The 11,177-nt window shown below is 48.1% G+C and overlaps 1 long non-coding RNA gene across 1 annotated transcript; it reads left to right on the top strand.

The window, feature by feature from the left end:
- Positions 1-458: 458 nt before the first annotated feature.
- Positions 459-10,967, top strand: LOC138750389 (uncharacterized). The gene is made up of 3 exons (XR_011349304.1): positions 459-540; positions 2,840-2,923; positions 10,714-10,967. It is a non-coding gene; the product is annotated as an uncharacterized lncRNA (long non-coding RNA).
- Positions 10,968-11,177: the final 210 nt, after the last annotated feature.

Below are 11,177 nucleotides of genomic sequence, written 5' to 3'. Positions count from 1 at the left end.
AACAATCAAATCCTTGGGAAACACAGGATCACTTTTGCCTGGCTCCAGGATTCCTCTGATCTCAAGCAATACATTGTACCCCAACTGCAAGGGTGACTATTTATTCTCAATCTTTCCTTCATATTTATTACCGCTTCCAATTTAATGTCTGCTACTTTTTTCAAAGTATCTGCATCTAAGTTCAATGCATATGATCCCTCTACGAGTGGGTACGGCAATAAACTCATCACAAGTCCATGGATCCCAATTTCAAATGCACCTTCAAAAGCGGAGAGAATTCCAAGGATATTACATTTTCATTGAAGACATTTCTTAAAGTCTAAGCAGCTGATCGGTTATTGGGAAATTGTGACACTTGGTGTTCGGCTCCTTTGCATTATCCTCTCTCGATCCGTGCTGCTGTGTCCTCTCATAATGTTGTAAGGTCATCTCCCTTTTTACCAACGACCAAGAGATCCACATTCAAACTTTCCTTCTATCACCTGCTTAAAACACCCCAGAAACAAATCTGACGATCTTTGTGCACTTCTCATGCTTCAGGTAAGGAAACTGTACACGTGACTCCCGATGTAAGATGAGCAAGACCATTCGATGTGAAATTGGAGCGTGCGCGCTACTGTGATGGGTGGAAAGGCAGACACACGCCCAAAAAATCAAAGTCAAAGACTCCTTTATTACACTCGCAGCTCTGCTTCTATTCTCTCCCTGCTGCTGTCGACTGGAGTGATGTCACATCCATGCCGGCCTCCAATTGTTTGGTGTTCCCTTCTTTGTTGATTCCTGCCGTGCGCGTTGTCCCCTGGTATGAAAGTTGTTGGTCCCCGTGGACTCTGAACAGTTGCCACATTCGTTGGCCATCTTGTGTACAGAGTGGCATCCCAGTTAGCATGATGCCCCACCTCCCTAGAACCAGCGCTGTTCGCTGCTTTCGGTCGCCTATATCTGGGTCGTGGGGGCTGAATTTGCTAATGTCCAGATGTGCTGGTTTGAGGTGGTCAATGGTGAAAGTCTCTTCCTTCGCACCGATATCCAGCACACTCACCATGATGTGTGGAATGAATGATACACACCCGTGAAGTTGAAGTCGAAGACTGGTTCGTTGAACTGGCAGCTCTGCTTATATACTCTCCCGCTACTGATGACAGGTCTTTCGAGACGGCAAAGCCAGCCTCGGATTGGTGGGTGTTCTCGCCATTGCTCATTGCTTCCCACTGTGCGGGATGTCACCTGGGACGAAGATGATTGGTTACCGCAGGATCTGTGTAGTCACCGTGTTCGTCATCCATCTTGTGTACTGGCTTTCGTCCGGGTGAGCAGGCCACCTCAACCATATATTTTGGAAGAATATGGACCCCATATTTACAAAGGGTGGCTCTAACATTCCCTTTCTGCTTCAGGCCTCAGTTTTTGAAAAGGAACGTTAAAGTAATTGGTTCTCCTGTTGGGGGTCCCTTGTCCTCATTTTTCTACTTTTTCTTTTAGCAAGGGGATGGAGGGGAGATGGGGTGGTTTAATTGGGGGGGGGGGTGGGATTTCTTTATTCTTTCTTTTAACTATGACAAGTGTATTTATATTTTATTTGTGTTATTATTAATTGTGTGAATTCTTTGTGGATTTTATTTATAAATAATATTTTTTAAAAAATGATCAGAGGTCAATCCACAGGACGTAAAGTGGCCTAGAGCAACACTGGGGACACCCTCCTGCCCCCCACCACCCCAAATATCAATGTGATCCACTATGATCATTGACAAAATCATCGAGGACCCCTTCACCCGGCCAACAGCATCATCCAGCTATTCCCGTCGGGAAAGAGATCCAGGACTTTCAGAGCCAGTACCACTAGGCCCAGGAACAGCCTCTTCCTCCAGGCAGGGAGAACGTGGAACGATTGATGAGCTGCTCATACAAATACTCCTCCACTCTGCTATTTACTCAACAATATCGAGTAATTTTTCTGGACGTGCTGCACATGTATCATTGGTTGTGTGTTTGCGTATGTTTACCCCAAGAACTCTGTTTTATCAGGTCGTACTTGTGCTATCGAAGGGTAATAAATTTGTTCTTGTACTCTGGAGCGGGTGCAGAAGAGATTTTCTGGATCGGAGAATGTATCTCATGAAGCAAAGTTGACTGAGTAGGGCTTTTCTCTTCCCCTCCCCCAACGCCACAAAATTGACTTTATTTACAAATTATTTCCAAAGAGGAAGACCATTCCAAGTCTTTTCTCCTCCTCCTGTTGTATCCAGATATTCCCTTCACTACACATTGCTGTATATGTCTCTGTTTACCTTCATTGCCACCACTTTGATACCGTGTGGTTACTGCCCCCCTCTGCTGTTGGAGGAGTTCCCCTTGCTCTCAGCCTCTCAGTGCACGGTTATGGAAGGATTATGATCCATCCCCATAGTGCCTTCGTGTTGGCTACGCCAAGCCTCCGTGCATCCCTCAGCATGTACGCCTGCAGCCTGGAATGTGCCAGTCGGCAGCGGTCCCTCCCCGACATATCCGCTTGCTGAAAGACTGACAGGACACGTTTAACATAGATCATGAGAGCACAGTACAAGCACTTCAGCCCGCGATGTTGTGCCGACCGATGTATTCATACCAAAATAAAAATAACTAACCCCTTCCTCCCTCATAACCCTCCATTTTTCTTTCATCCACGTGACTCAGAGCCTCTTAAATGCCCCTAAGGTTTCAGCCTTCACCACCATCCCAGTTCTAGGGCTCGTTCCATGTCCATGACCTGGTACACATACACTGCATTCCCTCCCCTTGTCACCCTCCTGCTCCGCCCACCCCGAGCCAGTAGTGAAGGTGGTTTCTGTCCCAACAGGTGTTGCAGACCTCATCCAGGGAGCAGATCCGGGAGATGAACCCAAACTGCAACGAATTCAGCTTCCCGCAGATCAAAGCCAAGGTGAGTGACCCGAGGTGAACCAGAGCTCCAGGGGTGGTTTTGTCCTCTGGGTCCTTCCCTAATACTGTCCCCTGTCACCCACCTGGCCCTTCCCCAAAGCCCTCATCTCCAACCAGGCCTGTCCCCAAACCCCTCACCCTGCTGAGATCATCCCCAAAATACTGTCAGGCCTGTCAACAAAGCCCCTATTCCCCACTGGGCCCATCCCCAATGCTCCACCCATTGCTTGGACCGTCTCCAGAGCTCCTGTCTCCCACCAGGGCTTTCAACAAGCCCCTGTCCCACAACATGCCCAGCCAAAAGTCCCTGTCCCCGTCCCCCACGCCAATTCGCCTGTATCCAAAGGCCCAACCTCAGGTCTGTCCTCCCACCAGACCAGTTCCTTCACTGGGACCCTCTCCAATCGATTACCCATCACAACTACCCCACCAAAGTTCTTTAACCTTCCCCTTCCCCCACCCACAGGCCTTGGTATCTGAGCTGCTCCTAGGACCCCTAGACAGTGGAGATGTGGGGAGGGCAGTGGTCCATCTCCTTCCCGTTGACAGTGTCCCATACCTTCACAAAGCTGGGGAATCCCCTGACCCTTGGCACACAGATATCTATCCCATCTGAGCCAGTCCTCTCTCTCTCTCTCTCTCTCTCTCCCCCCACCATCCTGGAGAATGTGGCCCAGTTCAGCTAGCTGCTACAGTACACACTGCCCTTCACCTCTTCCCCAGGATTCCTGCTCCCACTTGTCCTTCAACGAGCTGTGTGCCCACAGCCAGGAGCTTCCCCCTCCTAGTTACCCTTGGCCCTGTGGGTGAGTGGGTGGGACATGACAAGGGTTTGTAGGTGGTGGAATTGGGGTAAGAAAGTTTTCGTGAGACCTGGGAAAGAGAACGGTGATCATCCAGCCGGTGTCAGGCATTGAAGACGGAGTCAATGGGCAGTCACCTGCCGGGTCCATCCCCCAGCATGTCTATCTCCAAAACTGACCCCGCCAGGTCCATCCTCAATATCATCCCCTGCCGGGTCCATCCACAATCCCCTCCCCTGCTGGGTCCAACCCCAAAACCGTCCCCCGCTGAATCTGTCCCCAATACCGTCCCCCGCCGGGTCCATCCCCAATTCTGTGCACGCCGGGTCCATCCAAAATCCTGTCTCCCTCCGAGTCCATCCCCAATCCCACCCCCCACTGGGTCCATCCCCAATCTTGTCCCCCACTGGGTCCAACCCCAATACCGTCCCCCACCTGATCCATCCCAATACCATCCCCCACCGGATCCATTCCCAAACGCATCCCCGCCAGGTCCATCAACATCCCATCTCCTGCTGTGTCCATCCCCAATGCCATTCCCAACTTGGTCTGTCACTAATTCTTTTGCCCGACAGGTCCTCCCACAAACCCACTGGTCTCTCCCCAAAGCCCCTGATCTCCACCAGGTCCATTTCCAAAGCCATTGTCCCCCACCGGCTGGTCACCAAAGCTCCTGCCTCCCCACAGGATCTGTCCTGAAGCCCCAGCCCTCATGTCTGTCATGTCTGTCCTCCCACTGGACCGATCCTCTCGATCACCATTCAGAACTACCCCTCCCCAATTCCCGAACCTACCCCTTCCCCCACTGACAGGCCTTGGAACCTGAGCTGCTCCTGGGACCCCCAGATGGTGGAGATGTGGGGAGGGCAGTGGTCCAGTCTCCTTGCCGGTGGCAGTGTCCCAGACCTTCACCGAGCTGGGGAATTCCTTGACCCTTGGCACCGGGACATCTGTCCCATCTGAGCCAGTTCTCTCTCTCCCCCCCACCCTGGAGGCTGTGACCCTGTGTAGCTGGCTGCTACAGTACACACTGCCCTTCACCTCTTGCCCCAGGACTCCTGCTCTCACTTGTCCTTCGACAAGCTTTGTGACTACAGGCTGGACCTTCCCCCACCTTGCTACCCTTGGCCCTGTGGGCGAGTGGGTGGGCCATGACGAGGGGGTTGTAGGTGATGGAATTGGGTAAGAAAATTTGGGTGAGAGCCAGGAGAGACTGGTGATCATCTGGCCAGGGAGAGGCATTAGGGACAGAGTCACTGGGCAGGGGTCAGAGTCTCAGGGAAACAAGGGCACTGGAATTGGAAGCAATCACAGCTCATGGAAAGTAGGAGGAAGAACCCTGGGAATAATTGAGAGTGGCGAGGTTAGTGCCGCGGTTAGAAAAATGCTGATAAGTGGCCAGCGAGCCAGGTTCAAATTTGACACTGTCTCTGGGGAGTTGTACATTCTTCTTGTGTCTGCGTGCATTTCCACCAGTTGCTCCTGGTCCTTCCACCATTTAAAACGTACCGGGGCTTGGAGGTCTTTGGTGTAATTGAGTGGTTGTGGCTCAGAGGCTGAAAGGGCCTGTTCCCGGGCTGCATGTGTCAATCTAAAATCTCCATCTAAAATGATAGTCCTGCCTGTCATGAATTATTTAAGGATTCAACTCAAAAGTGTGGACAAGATAGACAACTCCGAAACCATCCTTTTGGCCCTTCTTTTCTGCTGGCCAAGCTGCTTGCAAACAGTCCATATCCCTCTCATCCTTTTCATTCCACAGACCCATTCAACTCGCATTGCATTGTCAATCTCACGGCCTGTTGGAAGAAGTTATTTCCCTGTCTGGCAGCCTGATTTTGTTCCTCCATATCTCCTTCCTGATGGTAGTGGGTCAAAGATGCTGTGTGTTGGATGTCTGCGGGTCTATTTACAGGCCCCATCCCTGGACAATCAGAAGCCCCTTGTCTCGAAGTCCCATCCATGTGGCCCCTCACTCATCAATCCCTCGTTGCAACACAACTACCCCCTCCTTACCTACCTCTACCAGCCCTTAGTATCCTCATGACAGTTCCAGGCACCTGTTATGTCGACCCTTGATGACCTGCGCCAGCTCTAATTTGGACCCTGGCCTCACCTAAACCATTGGAATAACCTGCGCCTTTTACCCTCGAGAGCCCGAGGGAATCTGCACCCTCAGCAGTGTCCTGCTGGTGCACCATCGAATGCCCTCCATCCCCTTCCACGGGTTCCCTGCTGTTATCATGCTCCTGCATGGACCCCACCCTGGCAAAACTACCCATATTTTCACTGATCCCTCTGTGCCTCTACATTTCGTCCAGGGTTCAGGGTTGTGCTGGGGGACTGGAGGAGAATAAAACAACAATATCAGGAGACAGGGAGCAGTGTAGAGACCCCCAGATCTGCAAGATGGGGACAGTACAGAGACCCCCAGCTCCCGGAGACAGGGAGCAGCACAGAGACCCCCCAGTTCTGGGAGACCGGCTGAGTTGTACACAAGTCTGTAAGTGGCTGGACCAGGAAGTATACAAATCTATGTTCCAGGGTAAACTGGAACAAAAGCGAGGAATGCACTTTGGTAAATCAGTCCGCTGTCCTTTTCACAGTCAGATCTGACTACCTGAAGGTGTCGGGGATCTGGCTTGGAGAGGCCGAGGCATGCAACAAAAAAATGGTCAGAGCCGATTGTAAAAGTCCACCAGAAACTGGGTCTGTGGGAATGACATTCCCTCTCAGTAATGGGGAAGAACCTGGTCATCAGGTGCAAGGTGCTCTCGGTACTGCTGCATGTGATGCAGGCGTGGCCCATCCCACACACCTCTGCCCTGGCTATTACCAGAGCAGTTTCCCTCTTCATGTGGGGATCCAAAATGGATGGAGTGGGAAGGAGGTCCATGTACATCGCCAGACTATGGTGTTATGAGCCCAAAGGACCCCAAAACCCAGCAGCAATAGACATTCACCAGGACGAGTAGTTATATAAAGATAAGTTGTTTTTAATTATCTTTAAACATGAAAACAGAATCAAACTTTAACTTATCTCTATTAACTTAACTAACCTTAATCCCCTTCTAAGTCTAAGTGCACATGTATGATGTGTGTGTAAATATAAGAAACGTTATTTGGTTCACAGTTCAATCTCACTTCTCATTCTTCTAAGTTCATTGGTTGTAGGCAATTCTGATACTGTGCACGGAATTGAACATGTATAAAGTTTATCAGGCTTTGCCACTCAGGAAAGTTCTGTAGGGTTTGCAGAGAGAGATTTGTTGTTCCAGGATTTTCACAACTGATCTAACACCATTAGTCAGCTCAATGTGTCGCTGATAAAACTTGGCCCATCAGGGTTCTCCAGATGATAACTTCTTTCTTTCAGGCTAGCACTGTGGTCCTTCCTGTTTCACTTATTCCGAGAGTAACATCAGGCAGCTAGCACTTCCAGCGAGCACCTAGGATTAGGTGGAGGTTAAACATGTGGCTCAAGGGGTGGAGTCAGAGACTGGGTTTCAATTCTTGGACAACTGGGACCTTTTTTGGGGAAGCTGGGACCTATACCATAATGATGGGTGACATCTTAATCTCAGAGGGACCAGACTCCTGGCGGGGGCATTTGCTAGGGCTGTCAGGAGGGATTTAAACTAGTATGGTTGGGGACAGGGTTTCAAGTTAGGCAGGACAGTAGGGTGAGGGTTAGTAGGATAAGGAAAGAGACAAGTTTAGATAATTTGAGGGAGGAAAAGCAGGAAGTAGTAAACAGATACTGCAGTGAAAATTGTGAGAATGGTATAGAGGAGGATATGCAGTAGGTAGGATGTAGGAGATCCCTGAGTTGTATTTATTTTAATGCGAGGATTAATGTGGATTGACATGTGGCATTATGATGTGTGGCCATTAGCGAGACATGGTTGAAAGAAGGTTGTGACTGGCAGTTGAATGTTCCACGATTTTGCTGCTTCAGATGTGACAGAGTTGGTGGATTAAGAGGGGGAGGTGGGCTTTACATGTCAGGGAGGATATTACAGCAGTGCTGAGGCAAGATAGACTGGAGGGCTCGTCAAAAGAGGCAGTGTGGGTAGAGCTGAAAAATAAGAAGGGTGAGGTTATTATTTTGGGGATTATTAAAGGCCTCCAAATGGGGAAAGGGAACGAGGAGAGCAAATGTGCAAGGAAATAGGTGAAATGTTCAAGTGAAATAGGGTGGTGTTGGTTGGGGATTTCAATTTTCCAAACATCGATTGGGAAACACAGTCAGTAAAAGGGCAGGATGGCTTAGTATTTATGCATTGTGTTCAGGATTGCTTTTTGCAGCAATATGTTGAGATGCCAACTAGAGTGGGAGCAGTGTTCGATCTGTTGTTTGGGAATGCAATGGGGCAGGTGACGGAGGTGAGCGTTAGGGAGAACTTCGGATCCAGTGATCATTTTGACATACTCTTAAGAACTTGAAGAGGGAAATTAGAAAGACAAAAAGAAGGGATGAGGTGTCCATAGCTAATAAGGCGAAGGTGAATCCTCAGGGTTTTTTCAGATCTTTGGCTTGGCTTCGCGGACGAAGATTTATGGAAGGGGTAAAAAGTCCACGTCAGCTGCAGACTCGTTTGTGGCTGACAAGTCCGATGCGGGACAGGCAGACACGATTGCAGCGGTTGCAGGGGAAAATTGGTTGGTTGGGGATGGGTGTTGGGTTTTTCCTCCTTTGCCTTTTGTCAGTGAGGTAGGCTCTGCGGTCTTCTTCAAAGGAGGTTGCTGCCCGCCAAACTGTGAGGCGCCAAGATGCACGGTTTGAGGCGATATCAGCCCACTGGCGGTGGTCAATGTGGCAGGCACCAAGAGATTTCTTTAGGCAGTCCTTGTACCTTTTCTTTGGTGCACCTCTGTCACGGTGGCCAGTGGAGAACTCGCCATATAACACGATCTTGGGAAGGCGATGGTCCTCCATTCTGGAGATGTGACCCATCCAGCGCAGATATGTGAACAGTAAAAGGAGGGTTAAACATAGAATAGGTCGACTGGATGATGGGACCAGTGAACTATGTCAGGAACCGGTTGAGATGGAGAAATATTGAACAATTTGTTCTCGTCTGTATTCACGAGGGAAACGGACATTGGGCAATACAAGATAAGAGAGGCAAAGGGGTTAGTTATGGAAAGGATAAGGATTAGTAAAGTGAGAGGTTTGGAGCTTCTTGGGTCAATTCAAGTGGATAAGTCTCCTGGTCCTGATGAGATTTTTCCCAGGACTTTAAGGGAGGTCAGGGAACAAATAGCGGGGGCACTGACAGCGATTTTTCAAAGATCACTGGAGGAGGGTGTGGTGCCGTGGGATTGGAGGGTTGCAAATGTAGTTCTGTTGTTCAAAAAAGGCAGTAGGTGGAGTCCAAGTAATTATCGGCCAGTAAGTTTGACTTCCGAGTGGGGAAGATTATGGATGATATACTTCGAGATAGTATGTACAAATATCTGGATAGGCAGGGATAGATCAGGGGCACCCAGCATGGGTTTGTGAAAGGAAAATCATGTTTGATGAATCTTGTTGAATTTTTTTGAAGAGTTGACAAGAAAAGTGGATGAAGGTCGGATGGTTGATGAGATCTATTTGAATTTTAGTAAGACTTTTGATAAGGTTCTGCATGTAAGGTTATTTAGGAAGGTTCAGTCATTAGGGATTAATAGATAGTGGGATGGGTTCAGAAGTGGCTGGGAGATAGACAGCAGAGAGTCATGGTGGGCAACTATATGTCATGTTGGAAGCCTGTGACAAGTGGAGTGCCTCAGGGATCGATGCTGGGTCCCTTGTTGTTTATCATTAATATTAATGATTTAGAGGAGGGTGTGGTTAACTGGGTAAGCAAATATGCAGACGATACGAAAATAGGGGGAGTGGTGGACAGTGAGGTAGACTTTCTTGGAATAAAGGATTTGGTTTGTTTGGAAAAGATGGCAGATGGAATTTAACGTTGACAAGTGTGAGGTGCTGCATTCCGGAAAAAAAAATACAAATAGAACATATGCAGTTAAGGGGAGGGGGTAGAGGAATGAAGAGGAACAGAGGGATCTTGGAGTTATGGTACAGAGTTCACTGAAGGTGGGTTCCCAGGTAGACAGGGTGGTTAAGAAGGCATATGACATGCTGGCCTTCATAAATCATAGCATAGGCTAGAGTGCAGCTGTTTAAGGCATTGGTGAGGCCATGTTTGGAGAATTGTGTTCAGTTCTGGTCTCCAAATTATAGGAAGAATATAGATAAGGTGGAGAAGGTGCAGAGATTTATAAGAATGTTGCCTGGCTTACAGCATCTGCATTACAGGGAGAGATTAAGGAGACTGGGACTTTATTCATTGGGACGTAGACGAATGAGAGGGGACAATATAGCTATTTAAAATTATGAAAGGAATAGATAGACGAAACATAGACAGACACTTTCCCGTGAGGGAAGGGAAGGTTGGAACAAGAGGCCATGAGTTAATGGTAAGGAGGCAAAACTTCTGGAGAAATTTTAGAGGATGCTTCTTCACTCAGAGAGTGGAGGCAGAATGGAATGATCTTCCGAATGAGATAGTTGCGGCAGGGTCCCTTCTGTCATTTAAGAGAAGGTTGGATGTGTACATGGAGGTGAGGGGGTTGGAGGGATATTGGCAGAAATCGGGAGGATTGAGCTAGTGGAGTTGTTCTAGTGAACCGGTGCAGTCTCAAAAGGCTGACATGGCCTGTTTCTGCTCTGTAAATGGTTATATGGTTACATGGTGACACAGTTTTCATTTCAATGTCCCATCTCTCGTTACACAACTCTCTGCTCTCCACGTTCATGCTGCACATTTCTTCACTGCTGTTATGGCTGGACTCAGAAAATGATTTTGATATTTATTCAACTTCAGTTTTGTATCTGCTTCATATCTCTGACCAAGCACAAATATTCTCACACCCTTTTGTATTTTAATCTTCATAATTTGTCCTAATAATAGACTGAAATCCTTTCACTTTTACAAAGGTCCAAACCGAATGGAAAGAAAAGTCTCAATCACCTGATTACATTGAAAACATTTCTCGGAATAATTGGAGATAAGTCCATTTAATTTATATGTAGTATAGCAAAATTGATGTGGAGATTTTTATTTTTATATCTGGCATTAATCATATTTGTAACACTCTTGACACAATCCTGACCCTATTTCTTCTTGAATTTGTATATTTCAATCTTCACACCACTCTGAACAGCTTCTTTCTGAAATCGTCACATCCAAGCCCGACTCCCATCTTTCTCCTGACCTCTGCTATCCTGGTTTTGGATTTTCTCTCTGGAGAGCATCGTACATTTCATTGATAACTTTGGGTGTATTTCCCATCCAACTCTTTGTTCCATTTCACTAATTTTAGGTGGAGTCAATGTTGGTCCCTATCTTTCTCTTAAGAACGATCTAAGCGGGAGAAAACAGAAGGTCCCACTTGCCTCTC

Source organism: Narcine bancroftii, unplaced genomic scaffold, assembly GCF_036971445.1.
Source record: "Narcine bancroftii isolate sNarBan1 unplaced genomic scaffold, sNarBan1.hap1 Scaffold_133, whole genome shotgun sequence".
Classification (NCBI taxonomy): domain Eukaryota; kingdom Metazoa; phylum Chordata; class Chondrichthyes; order Torpediniformes; family Narcinidae; genus Narcine; species Narcine bancroftii.
This window is presented reverse-complemented; position numbering and strand designations above follow the sequence as displayed.